Genomic DNA, 17,511 nt, shown 5'->3' on the forward strand with positions numbered 1-17,511 from the left:
ATCTGGGCTCCATATGGGGCTTCAGATTTAAATCACTGCTTGAGCCAATTTCAGATTCAGGGGTTTGAACTCAATATTGAGTTGGGGGGTGGGTCAGGGCTCAATATTCTATTTGCATCAGTATGGGGAGGACTTGGGGGTAGTATCAGATTCATATTGGGCCTGGGAACCACTAGTAGGATCTGGACCTCGTATGGGAGTTTGGGTCTGTACATGCTCATTGTCGGGGTTCCGGTTCCATACCGGGAGTTCCAGTCGTTTGCAGCCGGCGTTGGGCTGCGGCCTCGCTGGGCCTACTTGGCTCCGCGGTTCTCTGAGCGAGAGTGCACGAGGGGAGGGGCGGCGCCGGGCACGAGCACGGCAGGGCAGGGGCGCGGGCGCGGCGAGCGGGGGCGCGCGGCTGGAGCTGGCGCGGGAGCGGGAGCGGCGGGAGCGCTGGCGGTGGCGGCGGCGGCCGAGGCGGCGGCTCCAGCTCCGGCTCTAGCTCGGGTGGCGGTGGCGGGAGTGGGACCCGGGGGCGGCGGCGGCGGCGGCGGAGGCAGAAGAGGAGAGAGAGCAGCAGCCTCAGCGGCTCGTGGGGGACATGCGGACCGACGGCCCCTGGAGAGGCGGTGAGTGGCCCCCCTGGCCCCCCGACAGTCCCCTCCGCATTTGTTCCTGCCCCACAGCCCCCGCCCTCTTCCCGCGTCCGCCCAGCGGAGCTGGTGGCGGTCCCGGGGGGCTTGGGGCGCCGCTGAGGCCGGGCCGCGCCCCCACCTGCCGCGCCCGCAGCCTCTGCTCGGTCCCCCCTCACCCGGCGACTCCTCCTCGCGCTCACCGCCGCCCCCCCCTCCCCCGCCCGCGGCAGACGCGCCCCCCACCGCCGCCGGCCGACCGGCTCCTCGTCGCCCTCCCCCGCCTCTGCCGGCCTCCCCGCCGCACCTGAGCCGCAGCCCGCGCCCCCCCAGTGCAAAGTTTCCCTTTTGCATTGGTGCTCCCCCTCCCCCGCCCCGCCCCACCGCCCCCCTCCCCCGGCGCGGACGCGCTCTGGGGGCGGCCCTCCGCCTCCCCCGACCACCCTGGCCCCGGGTGGGTCCAGGCCGCGCCCCCGCCGCACCGGCGCCCCCTCCCAGCCGGCAGGGGATCCGCAGCGACGCGTCCCCGTCTCGCTCGCTCGCGGCCCTGGCGCACGTGCGGTCCCGGGGTGCGCCAGGCGCGAGTTTGGAACCCTCACCCCCCTCCGTCGCCAGCGCGGGCTGGGGAGGGGCCGGGGCGGGCTGTCCCCACCCCCACCCCGTGCAGGGTCCAGAAGGCCCTGGAGCGACCTGCCCCGGGAGGACGTGTCCACTCGCACCCTCTCCGGAAAGTTCACTCAGTCGCCCGCGTCCCGTCCCGTCCCGTCCCGGTGTGCCCCAGTCCTCATCGCGGTGCCCACGTTTATCTCCGCTTCTTTCTCGCTTTCCTTGTGTGTCCCTGTCTCTGTCTCTGCCCTTCAACATCTCTGTATCTCCGTCTCCCTGTGTCACTGCCTCCCAAATTCACCTCCCCTTCCCGCCTCCCCCCTCAATCTCAGGGTCTGTCTCTGCTCTCCCTCCTCGGTCTCTGTTCTCTCCTCCCGGGTCGCTGTGCTCCTCCTCGGGGCTCGCTGTGGCCCCCACCCCCACCTCTGAGTCTCCCTTCCTGGGTCTCTCGGTCTGGTCTCTCCCTGGTCGCTTGGCGTCTCCGCATTCCTCTGCTAGGCCCCCTCCCCATTTCTGTGGAATGCTGCCCCTCTGGTTCTTCCATCCCAGGGTGGGGGAAGGGCCGGCCTTTCTCCCCATTTCAACATTCCCCCAACACCCCAGTGCAGGGCCCCTCGGTGGGTGGAACAGGGTGGGGAGTGGGAGCCTGCCCCTGTGTGCGCCGGGGAATGGAGGGGAGGCTGCCAGTGTGAGGGGATCCTCTGGATTCCCCTGGGGACAGCGACGCAGAGCTCGGGCGGCCCGACTGCTGAGTGTGGGTGATTAAGGCTCCGCTTTGGCTCTGAACAGACAAGGGCAGGGATCCAGAGTGACCCTGTGCGGGATCTGGCTGGAGAATCCAGGAAGTGCCCTGGGGTGAGAGGCTGGAAAAGGAGCCCCGTGGTGCTTCCAGTGGGGCCTTGGATAGTGAGGGATCCCCTGAGAAGGGAAAGGGTCTGCGGAGGGATTCTTTGGGAGGCAGCAGGGATCTGTTGTGATCCAGAGGAGGGTTCTGGCAGGAAATCTCGGGAAATTCTATGCTTGGCTCCTTATTAACTCTTGCTTCAAGAGAGCAAGAAAATCCCGGTTTTTCACTGATTATATGTACAAACCTAGGACTTCAGGAAGCAGCAGGTGTAACTCCCCAAGCACAGCTCCCCACATCTGCAGCGCCGGGCACAGGCCACACACTCACACCCCCTCATCTCCACACTCAGCTCACTCCGCTTACACATCCATTTGCCTCACTGCCCTCACACTTGCACACTTGGGCCTGCATGGCAGCCGGAGAGCAGAAATCTGCTGTGCTTGCATGCCCTGCACCAACCACTTCATGCTTGTGCTCTCACAGCACCACCGTGCACACCCAGGGAGGGGCGTGTGCACACTCACAGTCTTGTGCATCCTCGTGCCCACTTTCTTGCACATTTTTGCTTGCTCAACGTCCTCATCATTTGAAATGTCTCTGTAGTCGTGTTTTCTTTCCCATGTGTTCTCCCTCTTTCCTCTTTTCTTCCCTTTAACAAGGAAGTTGTTTTGATATCATTCCGTCCTTCCTCCCTGTCTTTCTCCCCCCAGCAGCTCCTCACCTTCTCTCTGTCCAGCTTTGTGCACCCTGTGAGGTGGATGTGGTATCGGGACTTCTAAGAGAGGAGGCTGGATCTGAGTGGTGGTGAAGCAGGGGTTGTTTTTTGGGGGCGCAGGGGGGTATAGTAAGCAGAGACTGGCTAAAATTTTTCTTGGAAATTGTATTGGAATGCAACAAAATGCTGGCCCTGGCAATCTGTGCTCCCCTCACTCTCCCCCCTCACCCTAACTGTGCAAGTCCATTACTGAGGGCCCTTGGTCAGGGGCAGGTGGGAGCTAGACCTTCTCCACAGAGGCTGTGACACACAATATAGCTCTTTCACTTTCTGACTTGAGACCTTGAGGAGCTCATTTCCTCCCTAAGGCTCAGTTTTACCCCCTGTGAAATGGGGCAGCTAATCCAAGGCTGTTGTGAGAATCCAAGGGAACTGGATGATAGTTCAGTCAGCAGCAGTGGCATTTGCTTCCATTGTGGTTATGACACTGCTGTGTGCTTGGGCCAGGCTTGCAGCCAGGGTCTTGCCCTTGAGAAGCTCATGGTCCCTAGGGGAACAGATTGCATCATGGGAATGTAGAGCAATTCAGTAACCTCTTATTGATTGCTAACTGTGTGCCAGACTCTGGGCTAGGCACTTTCAGCCAGGCTGCTTTGCTTCCTATGGGACTGACAGCTGTGTGGAAGAGGCAGCCCACCACCCCTTAGGAGCTACTGAGATTGAGCTCATCATGAGTTCACCTAAAGCAACTTAAATTCTGAGCTGAGGTTAGAAAGTTAGGGGTATTTAACATGGAAAGGCAGAGGGGAGAGTCCAGAGGCCAAAGTGAGATAAGTCTCAGAGGAGACCAAGAAGGGGCTATCTGAATTGGGTTTTGAGAGATGAGTAGGAGTTTTCTAATTGAAGAAAGGGCATTCGAGACAGGAAAAAACAGTACGAGTGAAGACTCAGAGGTCTTGTTATTTGTGGGGTATCAGAGATATAGTGGATCACAGAGGGCCTTGAATGCCCGCTTAAGTAGCTGTGACTTTATTCTGAGAACACAGAAGGGAGACCCAAAGGATTAAAGCCTGGGAGTGGGAGGTGCGGAGTGTGTTATGATCAGATTTGTTTCTGGAAGAGGATTCTGTGGTTATGGGAAATGGATGAAGGTAGGATGCTCAGTGAGGAGGAGGAGGAGGGATCAGGTAAGTCAGGTGAGAGGATGATGGCTAGGATAGGGCAGTGGCATGGAGCCATTTAGAAGGCACATTTATTAAGACAGGATGATTTGTTGGATGTGGGGGTGAGGAAGAGGAAGGAGTCCAGGTTCTTGGAAGTGAAAAGTGGGGCCTTCACAGAGCTAGGGACTTAGGCGGAGAGGTAGACTTGGAAGGCAGATAGTGAGCTCAGGGTTGGACACATTGCTTTGAGATGCAGCATTTGAGGTTGGGGCAGGGTGGGCGGACCTCCAGCAGGGGGTTGAGTGTGAGCATCTGGAGTTGGAGAGAGAAGTCTCGGCCTGTGAAAGGATGGAGTTATGTGAGTGTAGAGCTGTGCTCATCAAGAGAAGACAACCTCAGTGGTTAAGACCACAGACTCTGGTTTCTAACTGCTGGGGTTCAACTCCACTTAATGGCCGTGTAACTTTGAGCAAGCTTAACATCTCTGAGTCAGTTTTCTCATTTGTCAACGGTGTGTAATAAAATTCGGTGCCGTAGAGGGTTGTTGTGAGGATTAAAGTTAATGTGCTGCAAGTGCTTAGGACAGGGCCTGGCATCTAGTAAGCACCAGGTCCGTGTTAGCCATTGTTACTGTGATCAACATGGGTGGTGCACACCCACCTCCGTCAGAATGAGGGGCCTTTACAAACCACCTTGTTAAGGTGAGGGCACCTGCTCATCTACAGTAGCTGCAGTTCTGAGCTTAGGCTAGCAAGTTGGGGAGCCCAACAAAGGGAGTGCCCAGCTCTCAGCCCTCATCGTGTTTATGCGACTGTGTGTTGCTCGGGTATTTTTGATCTACAGACGGGCCCGTATGGGGAGACTAGGGGAAGAAGCCCTGGACAAGAGACCCTGTGTTTGGGGTGGATGGAGGGGATTCTCAGAGGGGCAGACTCAGCATGCCCACTTGCCCATTTCCCTCACCCCGCCTGAACCCTGGGTATCTAGTGAGGTTCTTTATTCCCACATCTGCCTCTGAGGTTCAGGTGCACCAGTATTTCGTGTGTCCCCAACCTCCAGATCTGAAAAGGATGGTTCTCGCTCCTCAGCAGGGTTGTAGCTGCTGCATCCTGGAGCTGCTCCTGGTGCATCCCAAGGGGCTTGCCTGAGGGTTCCTCTGGGGGCGAATCTGTGCTTCTCTGCATTTCAACTTGTTCCTTGTCCTGCTGCCAGGCCACGACGAAGAGCCCTGCTGGGGGCCAGCCCCAGGTTGCTGCCAAGGCCTTCTTACCTGATCTGGGTCCTGGCCACCAACCTCAGCCCTTCTGAGGCCTTTCTGGATGCCAATCAGAGATATCTAACCTGTTTCCGGTACCAGTCAGGTTCCCTCTGAGTAGCTTTCTAGTTGATCTTCTGGGTGTATGCAGTAGTTCTGATTGTTCTGGGCTTATCTTAGGATGAGTCTCTAGAGTAATTCTGGTGAAGCGGAGGGGTGATTCTGATTGTCTGTCTAGGTGGGTTGGGGGCCAGTCTGATCCTGGCCTGGTGTGGTTCCAGGTGCTGTTGAATCCTTCCCTGATGCCAATCTGTGTGCTCTAGGGTCTTTCCAAATGCCCGTTTCATCGGTTCTCGGACCGCCTTTGGCCATTTGGAGCACATACCTTTTTCCAGGTGTGGCTCCTGCTCAGTTTAGGTCCCATCTGTGGACACCAGCCCCAGTCTCCTGGTGTGGCCGTGGCAGTATTGCCAGTGGGCTTGGGGGTGCGGGGGTGGGGATCGGATCCTCCCTGTTCTCGCCTGGGACTCTGCTCCTCTGCCCCAGGGTCCCTGAGCAGCGGTAGAGCCAACAGCCTCACATCTGGCACTGTGAGGCCCCGCTGGCGTCCCCAGACAAATGGGCCTTTGAGTTTCGGACATGGAAGCTGGTTTGTCTGGCCAGACCCGCCTGACGGCCTGTGTGCTAGGAGCAGTGGCCAAAGGGAACTTTGTGGAGAAACTCAATGGTCTGGGGGAGGGGAGCCATCCTGAGTGAGTCCCAGGACTATTGGTTCTTGGGGACTGGGGGTGATGGAGGCAGGAGAGGGTGAGGCCCACAGGGCCAGCGCGGATGGTACTGGGCTGGCGGGTCTTCCATCAGTGAGGACATCTCCCGTGTTGGCAAAGGTGGTCAGTCTCAAGTGAGGACGATTCCCAGACACAGGAGGCTGGCCCGGGCTGGTGAGGACCCCCTCCCTGAGCCCCATTCCGTGTGTCGGCTTTGGGAGGAACTAAGATGGCATTGCTGTGGGGCGGGGATCCATGTGCATGTGGGGGCGGGAGGTTGAGGATAAGCCCGTTTCGAGGTGTAGCTTATGTCTAATGGGCACCAGCGGTGCCAAGTCGCTGAGCTGTGGTGAGGTGGTGATGAGATGGAGTGGGCGTGCCTGGCCCCTACCCCCACCCAGGATGGTGCCCACACTGGTGGAGGCTCAGTAATGGTGCTAGAAGGAAGGGGCCAGGCTTTGTTGCTCTATGTGTGCCAGCGGAGGAGGCATCCAGGGCACGCCTTCATTTTAAAAATTATAGAGAAGCAGAAAGTCAAAAATAAATATTGTTTTTAAAGCTTCTTTGAAGGCTGCATGTATGCTGGTGTGGTTCTTCGAAGCGGGCCTGTTTTCTGTGAACTCATTCATGCATTCATCCACTCATTCCGCAGACCTGGATGAAGCACCTACTATGTGCCAGCTCTCTGCTGGGTATTGGGGATACAGAGCTGGACCGGGCACACACCCAGCTTCGGGGTGTGACTCAGCGACCACTCAGCAAATGTGTAAATGAATAAATCATCACACTTGTGGTCACTGCTCCAAGGCAAGGCCCAGCATGTCGTCTAGGACTTCATGTGAGAAAGAACCATTGGCCCTGAGATCTGAGGGGTAATTGGCTAGAAAAACGTGGCTAGTGTGTTCCTGGCAGTGGCATAGGCTGGGAGATTGGAAGAAACGTGGCACATCTGAGGATCAGAAGAGGAAGCTCTTGCAGTTGGCTGGTGGGAGGGCAGGGAGCATGGGCAGGTAGTGCTGTAGAGAGGGCCTCGCCAGCTGCTCCACTGGCTGGATGGTTATGCCGAGGAGCTTGGACACAGTGTTACTCCTGAAGCCAGGGACTTGGTCTGTGCTGTTTACAGCTGTATCCTGGGTGGCTGGGAGCAAGTCTGGCACACAGTAGGTGCTCAGGAGTATCGAATAAGCGAGTGAATGAGTGAAGTGAAGGGCATTGTCACTAAATGGGGATCTTCCTTCAGGAACAATTCCATAACCTGCTTTTTCCCCTCCCTGCATAAACAGTAACTTTTGAATGTCTTTCTGTGTCAGTAGTTATTCTGCTGTGAGGAAATTCTTAATGTTCTCATTCTATCCACTCTCTCCAGGAAGGAGCAGAGGCCTCGGTTATCCAAGAGTGCTGGTTGTCCAAGAGTAACTGGTGTGAGCAAGCAAAGACCTGGTGAGTGTGCCCAAAGTGTGCGGGGTGTGCGTGTGGCTGAGAGACGACGGAGGCCTGGACCAGGGCGGCGGTGATGGAGGTGGGGAGAGGGGTTTTGAGTTCTCTGAGGGAGGTGGAGTAGAAAGGACAGGGTGAAGGATTGAATGTGGGGCATGAGGGAGGGGAGGTGTCAGGGATGCTGCCCGGGTTTCTGACCGGAATGGATGATGGAGGTGGGTGGGGACTGATACACAGCTTGTCGGCTGCTGTAGGTGTGAAATAGGCTTCTGGGTGACATCCTGGGATCGCTGCTTTTCCGTTTACCGTGTTTCTATAGAAAAGACTGTTCTCTTCAACTGTCGATTGTGGTAGGAGGAGTAGGGTACCCATAGGATCCGGAGCACCTCATTCCTAGTCTCCTTGAGGTCCACTTCTCTTTTCTTTCCGCTAGAAGCACAAGTGGGTGGGTTGGAGAGTTAGGTTGGAATCAGAGCATGATGGGCCTTGGATGCCAGGCTAAAGACTGGACTGTTTGCTGAGGGTGATATGGCGGCATTGAAGGCTCTTGAGCAGAGAAGCAGCATTGGTGCATTCCTCTACCTATTTTCCCATCCTTTTGTCTACTTATGAAACATTGTGTCTACTGTGAAATAAAGCAGCCAAGCAAAGTGAGCTAAAAAGGGGGCATTGGTTTGTGTGCACAATGGATTGGGAGGGAGTGACCAGAGGCATGGAGCCCACTTAAAAGGTAAGCGGTTGCCCTGGCCAGGTAGCTTGGAGTGTCATCCCGTGCACCAAAAGGTTGCAGAAGGTCAGGGCACATACCTAGGTTGTGGGTTCTATTCCCAGTTGGGGCGTGTACAGGGGCAACCAATCAATTTTTCTCACAATCAATGCCCTCTCTCTCTCTCTAAAAATCAATAAATATATCCTCGAGTGAGGATTTTAAAAAAAAGAGGGCGGTGTTGAAGGTCTTACTGATGTGGTGGTTGGATGGGTGCAGGGCAGATTCAAACGTATTGACCCGCTATTGACCCGCTGGGTGTGTGGGATGAGGAAAAGGGAGCATTTGAGGAGGACTGGTTGGCTTGGGTGACCGGGTCACGGTGGCACTGTCACTGAGATGGGGACCTGGAGGAGGAGCGGGATGGGGGAGGATGAGTTCCTGTCGCGCCATCCTCTGAGAGCTTGAAGGCAGAGCCCAAGACTGTCTTGTTCATCATCCTGCCTCCTGGCTCAGGGCCCAGCAGGGCTCACTGAACAGTTCTGCACAGACGGCTGAAGGAAGAGGGCGTGGAAGAGAGGGGTCTGGCCTGGGCAGGGGAGGGGAATGAGCCTGTATTGGCTATCTGCCGGGGGCCAGGTCCTGTGCGGTGAGATGGAAGTTGAGGTTATTTAGAAGCAGCAGCAAAAAAGGACTTGTCACAGGTGAGAAGGGTCAGATGGGGAGGGTGGGTGTGGGAATACCTTATATCCCTTTACCTGTCCATTCTGAGATGATGGATCTTACCTACCTGGGAGCCCAATCTTACCAGAAAAGGTGCCTGCAAGTGAAACGCCCTGTCTTCTGGGGAGGCCGCTTGCTGCTGGCATGTGTGAAGGTGGGGTTCCTGTAAAGCTCTGTTTCTGGAGGCCGTGCTGACTTGGAGGGGGAGGGGAAGATGCACTGAGGCCCAGGGACAGCTGGTATAAGCGATTAGCCAGGCTGAGGCCTCCTTGGGTACGGGCCCAGGGTGCTCGTAGGGGACTGGGCTCTGGGGCAGGGTCCAGGGCAGGTGCTAGGCTACGGCAGCGAAAGATCGGGCTGTCTACATCAGGGTTTTTCAACCTCAGTGCTGTTGACATTGACCAGATAATCCTTTGTTGTGGAGGCGGGCCTCTTGTAGGGTGTCTGTAGGACATCTAGCAGCCTCCCTGTTTCTTCCCACTAGACGCCAGGAGCACCTGTCCCCCACCCCCCACCCCCCCCACCCACCCCCAGTGTTGACAAATGTCTCCAGGCATTGTGTAATGTCCCACGGGGGATGGAACCACCCTGGATTGATATCACCTCTTGCTGCCTTTACTAATCTGTACAAACCTGGAAAACTGGGGGTGGCCAGTCCAGGGAGCTAGTTAGTGATGGGTGGGTCACTTGAGCTGAGTTCTGAAAGGTGAGCAGGTGGGGACAGGAGAAGGGCCTTCTTCTCAGTAGAGAGCGCGCCAAGTGCAGAGGCCCGGGGGCAGCCACATCGGTGAGCATTACCCCAGGGGAGGCTCCACTCTGGTGGCTTGGGATTATGGCTGTAGGAGGGTGCCTCTGCTGGTCCCTTGGGTCTGCCCCCAGAGCTAAGCCTCTGCTGGACCTTATGCCCTCCTCTTCTCTCCCCGCCCCGCCCCCCCGAGACTCTGGGACACTCTTTCTAATCCCCCCTCCATTCTCAGGGGAGCCCGGGAAGCTGAGGGGGCCCAGCTGTGGGCGGGCAGGCGGGCTGTGGCTGCGCTCAGTGACAGGCCAGCTGGCTGGAAGCGAGACAGGCAGCCTGCTGTCGGCTGCCTCCTTCCCCAGGGCTGGGGTCCCGGCTGAGCCTGTGATTTATTCCGGTCCTAATTCGGCGGTTGGTTTGGTGAGAGTTGGAAACATGTTGGTTTCCCCTTCCCAAGTGTAACAAGCCTGTTTCCGCCTCCGTGGCCGCTGCTGCAGTGCCACGCGGTGAACTGTCCAGGACGTGACAAAAGGGCTCGGTTAGCTGCCGGCTGATTAGAAGATGAACAGCTTCCAGCTCTCGCTGCCCTCAGGCTCCTCTTGCTCAAACACCAGCCTCTCCCCTTGGCGGGCGCTCTGTGGGGCCCTGGAGACCCCTCCTTCTGCTGATGTCCATTTTGGGGCCCCAGCCTCCTGGGAACCAGGATTCCGGCCTGGGGAGGCGACTGAAGGAACAGGTGGTATTTGGAGATTAATTAATATTTGTGAATAACAACACGTGCCGAAGGGAAACAAATCAGTCTGTGTTTGCATATTCACGAGGAGGTCAGAATGATCCCCTCTGTGCTCCAGCCAGGGAAACATCTCTCCCCCCCCCCCATTTCTGGTGTCACAGGGCCCCCGGGGGTGGGGCTCTAAGGCTGACAAGGGTGGCTAGGTTGGGCTGCATGAAGGTGACGTGACCTCTGTGTAGCATGCATTTCCATGACGATTGTATTGAGTCGCGTGGCCTGGTGTGGTGCCTGCTCCCTCCTCCCTTTTCCCTCAGAGAAGTGACTCCCAGGGTCTTTGATTTCACAAACCAGTTCAGTTTCCAAAAGCACTTGGGGGCCTGCCATGGGGTTGGCAATTTTTTATTTTGCCAAATAAAGACATTATTTAAAAAAAACACAAAAAACTGCTATCTGCTACCACCATCATTTCATACCAGAAAGGACATTTTAACACCAAGGACAAAATTTGAAAATAAAGGACAGTTCTTCCCAAGAAAGGGCAGTTGGCAGTTTCACACTGACAGCAAAGAAAAAGGGTATATTGTATATTAAAAGCCATTCTGAATGTAGGAAAATTACATTTAATTATATTCTGCAGCCTCATACAGTGCGGAGTTTGTTTTCCTGTCCGCGTCAGTCCGTTAGAACCGATGGTCCACAGCGCAGTTCAGAGATGCGCCTGAGTGTACAGATGTTCAGGCCTTGTCTCATCTCAGGTGTTAAAAGCCCAGACTCACCCAGCCGTGGTGGCGAAAGTGGACGCCCTGCTCTTAACACTGTCACGCCGGATTCTCTGCAACCCCAGCACGGCTGGCATCGTCCCCTCCCTGCTCCTCGCCCACCTTTTTCCCACAGGTGACCCTGAGCACTCTGGAGCGGGGGCCGCCCAGGGGTCGGGGACTCTTGACGAGGAGGCCCCAGAGCTGGGAGTGGCCTGCACCACCTGACACGGGACAGGCTCTGTGCCCAGAATCTGGGGCGGGAGGGCAGCTTGCTCATGCCAGGAGCTGGTGAGGGAGAGGCCCTGCTTCGGACAGCTACATGGTTGCCTGAGTAGTTCCCTGAGAAAGTGTCTGTGTTTGTGTGGCCCCGTACCTCCTCTCTCTCTGGGCAGCCATGTCCCTGTGTCCATGGGCTGCTGGAAGAGCTCTCTGGGGAGGAAATGTCTTTTCAGCTTCTCCACCTTTGTCTGTTCTGCTTTCTGGACCTGAACAGTGTCACGAATACCCTAGACCCAGAAACACAGGGGGTCCTGGAGTCCCCAAGTAAGAGCCACTTGTCTTTTGTCACATCCAGCTGAGGTTACCAGAAGCCCAGGTTCTCTGACACCATGGTCAGAATCTCATCCAACATTGTCCCTCATGCTCTCTGCTCTGTGTTTTGTCCCCATGGTGGCTGTGTTATGGACATAGAACCCTTTCAGTCTATAGCAGGTGACACCTCTACGATAAAGTACTGGAGAGTAATGCAACTGTAATGTCTACCAGGCAGCTGCACTCCCATGATGTGTGGAACCCCTACACTATGTTGATGTCTGGACCAGACAGCTACCTCTGATGTCTGCACCTGGGTGTTGCATTGCTGTGTGCACCAAGGCAGCTACAGGGGATTAAGCCTCTGTGATAATTATATTGGGGAGTTACATTTCAGGGTGACTGTGCTGTGTAATTGTACCGCCATAATATCTGTTTTATGTAGTTTCACTCCCTTTATGTCCGAACCAAGGAGCTATGCTCCCAGGATGTTGTTCCTCAGGGTTGAGTCCCTGTGATATCTGCACTGCGGGGGTTCACACCGGCTGCTTTCCCTGAGGTTAAACCTTGGTGAATGTTGTATTGGTGCCCCCGTGACATCTGTATAAGCCCCTCTCCCTGTCTTTTGGTGCAACACTCCACTGAGCTATGAGCCATGATATCTGTCCCAGGGACTACAGGAGGTTGTGTCGGGACCATACCTGCTTGTCAGCCTGACAGGGCGTTTCGCCTCCTGATGTCTGCTGGGATGTTGAATTCTGTTGCTGGCTGCACCGCTGAGCACAGCGCCATGATGACCAAGCCCAGATAGGGCTCTGTGATATGTGACCTCCATCCCTAAATGGCCATGCAGGGAGGGCATATTGTGGGGGCTCCCTCTCCTGGTCTCAGCTACCTGAGCTCTGTGATCATTGAGCGGACCCCCAGGGGTTATATAGATGGGGCTGGATGCCCATATACCCCTTTCAACCTACTTTCACAGCTCAGCTCCTGTCTCAGACTTCCGGCAAGATTCAGGACAAGGGACATCTCCCACCCATTTCCCTTTGTGTTCAGCCCGCTCCACTCCACAGTCCTGCTTGCTTTGTCCCAGCCCCTTTGCTCGCCTACTGCCCTCTGATCTCATGACCTTTGACTTTCTCACTTGAGACTAGGATTCAAGTTCTAGGAAGGAGTAGAGCCATCTTTGAGCCCTGTCCTTTCGTGTTCACCTCTATGAAGGCCTCTTATACTCTCCCCCTATAGTCCTGTCACCTCCTTGCAAATTTTCTTATTGTGGGTCAGCTGTGATCACAACTCTCCCACCAGAGTCAGTGCATACCACTGTAGGGCCATGAGGTATGTTCACTATCACTCACTCGCCCTCTGTGTCTGGTGGCATTTTTAGAGCATCAGTGAGGGACTTATGTGCCAGCCCCTGCCCAGAGGAAAGTAGAAACAAAGCTGGTGGTCACTGGTGTGAATCCCCTGAAGCCCTCCATGTGGGGACATGGAAGAGGCCCTCAGGAGTTCCCCAGTGGGGCTGGGCCGCGGACACAGTGCATCTGTACTGCGTGGTGTGAGCAAAGGCCTGGAGGCATTCAGTCGGCCCAAATGTGATCTTCCCCATGCACAGGGTCCTGTCTGTGTGGGTGACACTTTGGAGCCTGTGGCTCTGTGAAGTTTGCCCATGTCCCTGCTGGGACAAGAGCAGAGGAGGTGTGGGTTGAATCTAGGGTTCAGCACCCCCATCCCTGGCCACTAGGGCCTCCCTATAGTTTCCCATTGGAATGGGAAGGTGCCATGAGAATTGGTAGGACGGGGGTAGCCAGGTGGGCAGCTGCAACTTGTCAAGAGCGTGTCCTGGCGAACCTGGACAGGTTGTGGCTTTGACTTCAAGCCTCTGATTCCTGGATCCTGTCAGCCACTATCAAGTTTGTGCTCAGGTCTGCACTCAGCATGTGGGGTCTGGCCTCCTGCCTGTTCCCTCCCTGTTGAGACAGGAGGGGGAACAGGGTGCCCCAGGGGCTCTGGAGTCCCTAGCCTGTATGGGTCTGCTAACTTCTCCCTGATCTCTGTCTCTGTCTTGTTTTGTTTAGTCTCTGTATCTCTGACCTCGTTTCCCTGTCCCTGCCCCTTATGGAGGCCAGTTGGGAAGGCAGGATCTGGGGTGGAGCGTCCCTGCCCCCTATTCAGGTTTAGGGAATGACCTGAAGGCCTCTTATACTCTCTCCCTATAGTGTGACTATTGGGCTTTTTGGGGGGGTCACTGGAGGATCAGTGAGGAGCCTAGGTGGTCACAGGGGTCAGAAGGTGATCATTGACTAGTACAAGGGGGGGTCTGTTGAACTGGGCTCTGGATGGTCAGTGAAGATGAGCGGGTGTCTGGGTGGTAAGGCCAGGAGGTGGCATGGGTGGGCAATAGGGACATTGGTGGATAACAGCTAACTAGCTTGCCCTTCTCTCTCTCTCTTTTTTTTATTGATTAAGTTATTACATATGTGTCCTTATCCCCATGTTACCCGTTATCCCCCCTTCATGCCCTCACCCCCCTGTTGTCTGTGTCCATTGGTTAGGCCTATATGCTTGCATATAAGTCCTTTGGTTGATTAGCTTGCCCTTCTCTCCATCACAGGTAGATTGTCCTGGGCTGTGGCTGGCCGTGGCACTGGAGCTCTGGATGGCCCCTGAACCAGCACCAAGGAGGAGGATGGTGCCCCTTGTGCCCGCACTCGTGATGCTTGGTTTGGTGGCGGGCGCCCATGGCGACAGTAAGTCTGACCCTTCAAGGTGTGGGCTCTCCCAGCTCAAAAGGTGGTGTCCCTCCTAGCAGGACTCTGGGATGGGGGCAGGACCAGCTACTAGGAAAGACAGGATGGCTAGCTACCCCTCCAGACCTTCTGTCCTAGAGAGAACCCCTCACAGAGAGCCCCCATCCATGCTTCCTGGGAGCATCCTGTGGAATGCCACATGTCCCTTAAGGCACTGCAGGATTGGGCATGTCTGAGTGTTATCCTGTTTTATGGGCTGCCGGTTCGACATGTCCAAGATTCATGTGGTCATTGGGTGACATGCTCAGGCGTGTATTGTGTCCGCCACTGCAAATCTGTGCAGAAGGCACAGCGTGAGCCATGTCGGGGGTTGGCGTGGGAATGGGGGGTGATGCACCAGGAATGTGAATGACCATGGAATGCCACTTGTATCCACAGATACAGAGAGGGCTCAGAAGGCAGAGCCATTATAGCTCTTCCCTGGGCTGGACCCTGGAGATTGAGGTGTGGAGACACTGAGCCCCTCCTTCCCTCTCCCCTGAATCTTCAAGACAAAGGGGCATCCCCCTCTCCCCGGCCCTCTGCACTTGTCCAGGAGGCAGCTGGGCTCCAGCACCCCTGTGTGTGTGCTGGAGGAGGTGGGACTGTCCCCTGCCCAGATCCAACTCCGAACTTTCATCCCTTTCCTGCCGCCCTTCCCCCTGCCTGGCACTACAGACTGGCCGCCCCGTCACCATGGTTACCATTGCTTGGTTACTGGTGGGAGGCGGGGCACAGGGCGGATTTAGCCAATCTGCACACTGAGGGGGAGGGGCGAGGTCGGAGCCAAGGTCCCTGGGGGAAGGGGCTGTTCCCAGTCTGTTCTGAGCCCAGAGGTGGCTCAGGGCCAACCCAGGGGTCAGCAGGCCATAGGGTTTTCCACACCCTCCTCTCCAAGTCGCTAGGCAAAGATCTCTCTCCTTGCTCCACACAGGCCCTTTCTCCTAATGGCTCATTAATTATTCAGGACCAGATCTGGAGAGGGGTTGGACTGGAGCTCCTGCCCTTTGTCCTCCCTGGTGGGGCTAGAAGGGCAAGAGGGAGGGGAGGTATTCCTCCCAGGGCGTAGGGGTGAGGGGTAATGGGAGCACTGGGGTGCAGGCAGTGAGAGGGCTGGACAAGCCGGAGTAGGGTGGGGATCGGGGGTGGCTGGAGGCTGCTTGAGCCTGTAGGGGCAGGTTGGGGTAAAAGTCATCAGGTGTCTCCCGCATTGGCAGGGAGGCGAAGGCTTGTCAAGACTTAGGTGTGGTCAGTAGCCCTTGGACATTGTGGCCCTTGGACATTGCTCTCCCTCCCCCACCCTGGACACACTCAGGGCCTTCAGACAGGGAGCATGAAGGCAGAGGGAGGACCGCCCAGCTGGGCTTTCGGAGTCAACACATCCTGGGAGAATAACTGCCTTTCCCCCTGCTTCAGACGCAACATGCCCCAGCCTGTACCCCTCACTCTCATCCCCCCAGACCTGCTCGTCTTCCTGTGTTTTCTCTCCTGGCGCATGGCATTACCACCCACCCAGCCACCCAAGTCAGAAACCTCGGCCTCCTCCGAGCCTCCTCCCTCTCATACCCCACATCTAATCCATCACCAAGTTCTGTTGTTTCTGCCTTCTAAATATCTCTGGAATGCATCCACTTCTCTCTCTGCTCCCTTCACCCAAGCCACCCTCAGCTCTGGTTTGGGCTCTCCTCTCTCTTTTCTCATAATCCATTCTTCATTCCAAAGTAAGAGTCATGTTGCAAAATGAAAGCCTAATCATGTCACCCCCCCCCCCCCCCCCAGTTTAAAACCCCTAACTGCCCTAGCTGGTTTGGCTCAGTGGATAGAGCACCGGCCTATGGACTTAAGGGTCCCGGGTTCGATTCCAGTCAAGGGCACATGCCCGGGTTGCGGCCTCTAGCCAATCAATGATTCTCATCATTGATGTTTCTTTCTCTCTCTCTCTCCCTTCCTCTCTGAAGCCAATAAAAATATATTTAAAAATAATAATAAAACCCCTCACTCGCCTCTCTGTTGCCTTCAGGATCAAGCCTAAGGGTCTCAGCTCTTCTTTAGGCCCTGCATTGTCAAGCATCTGCCAACCTTATCCTGCACTCTGGACCCTCCCCTCCCACATCCTCCTCCCCCCATGCTGACCTCGCTCAGTGCTCAGTTCTCCCCAGGCCTCTGTTCCTCTTGTTTCCTCTGCTTGGAACACTCCTCCCCATCCCCTTCCCTGACCAGTTCCTGCTCACCTGGAGCCATCACTTCCTCCATGTGCCAGTCCTCTGTGCCCGCCTCAGACTGCATGATTGTGACTCTCTGCTTTGGGTCTGCCTGTCCTATTGGACTGTGAGCTCTGAGGGATCAGGCCATGTCCAGCTCAGATCCTGGTGAATGAAGGGGTGGGTTAGGCCTGGACCCCCAGTAGGAATTGGTGCAGAGCAGAACAGTTTTTAGAGCAGAGTCAACAAAACCTTCACGCCGGTCCCTTAAGAACCAGAGGTCAGGGTCTTGAATGTAGGAACCAGCCAGAGACCCTGAAATAGGTGAATTGGGCTCTGCTCCCAGGCAGAGAACCATGAGACAGGGGCCTGGGCTGGGCCGTGGTGACCTGACCGGGGAGGCAGGGTCTGTCTTCCAGGCCTGCCTTATACTGCACACACTTTTGGATCTGTCCCCCTGCTGTGGCCAGGCTTGAGCTGGGCTTGGGAGACTTCTAGCCAGGGGCGAGCCGCAAACGTGGGCAGGGCTGCCTCAAAAGGTAGGGCAAGCACCCCAGAGAATTGACGACCGGAGCAGTGAAGCATGGAGCGGACAAATGTGTTTCTATAGGACTCTTAACGAGACAAATGAATGGGGCCCTGGCCTCTGAGGGGAGCCGAGGGAAGGGAGGTGGAGAAGCAGCTGCCAGAGGTAGCCCAGAGGCCCCAGCATCAATGCCTCATCAGATCCAGTGGAGACCTGGGCACCTGGGGCTTGGGCAGTTCCCCCAGCTTCTCAAGGGGAGGCTGTGGGGCCAGAGGTGGTCCTGAGCAGGAGGAGGTTGCTGCTGATCTGCCATGCAGGTCAGGTGCTGGACGGGAAGCATCCACACAGGCCTGCCTTTGGAACCTGCAGAGTGGGTTACTACTGCGGGTGCTGTGACC

The 17,511-nt window shown here is 56.3% G+C and overlaps 1 long non-coding RNA gene across 1 annotated transcript; it reads left to right on the forward strand.

The window, feature by feature from the left end:
• Nucleotides 1–595: 595 nt before the first annotated feature.
• On the forward strand, nt 596–14,333 carry LOC308516776. Its single transcript, XR_013995785.1, has 3 exons — nt 596–611; nt 7,334–7,407; nt 14,212–14,333. It is a non-coding gene; the product is annotated as an uncharacterized lncRNA (long non-coding RNA).
• The last annotated feature ends 3,178 nt before the right edge of the window (nt 14,334–17,511 follow it).

The sequence above is a fragment of the Myotis nattereri genome, assembly GCF_964212035.1.
Source record: "Myotis nattereri genome assembly, chromosome: 3".
Classification (NCBI taxonomy): Eukaryota; Metazoa; Chordata; class Mammalia; order Chiroptera; family Vespertilionidae; genus Myotis; species Myotis nattereri.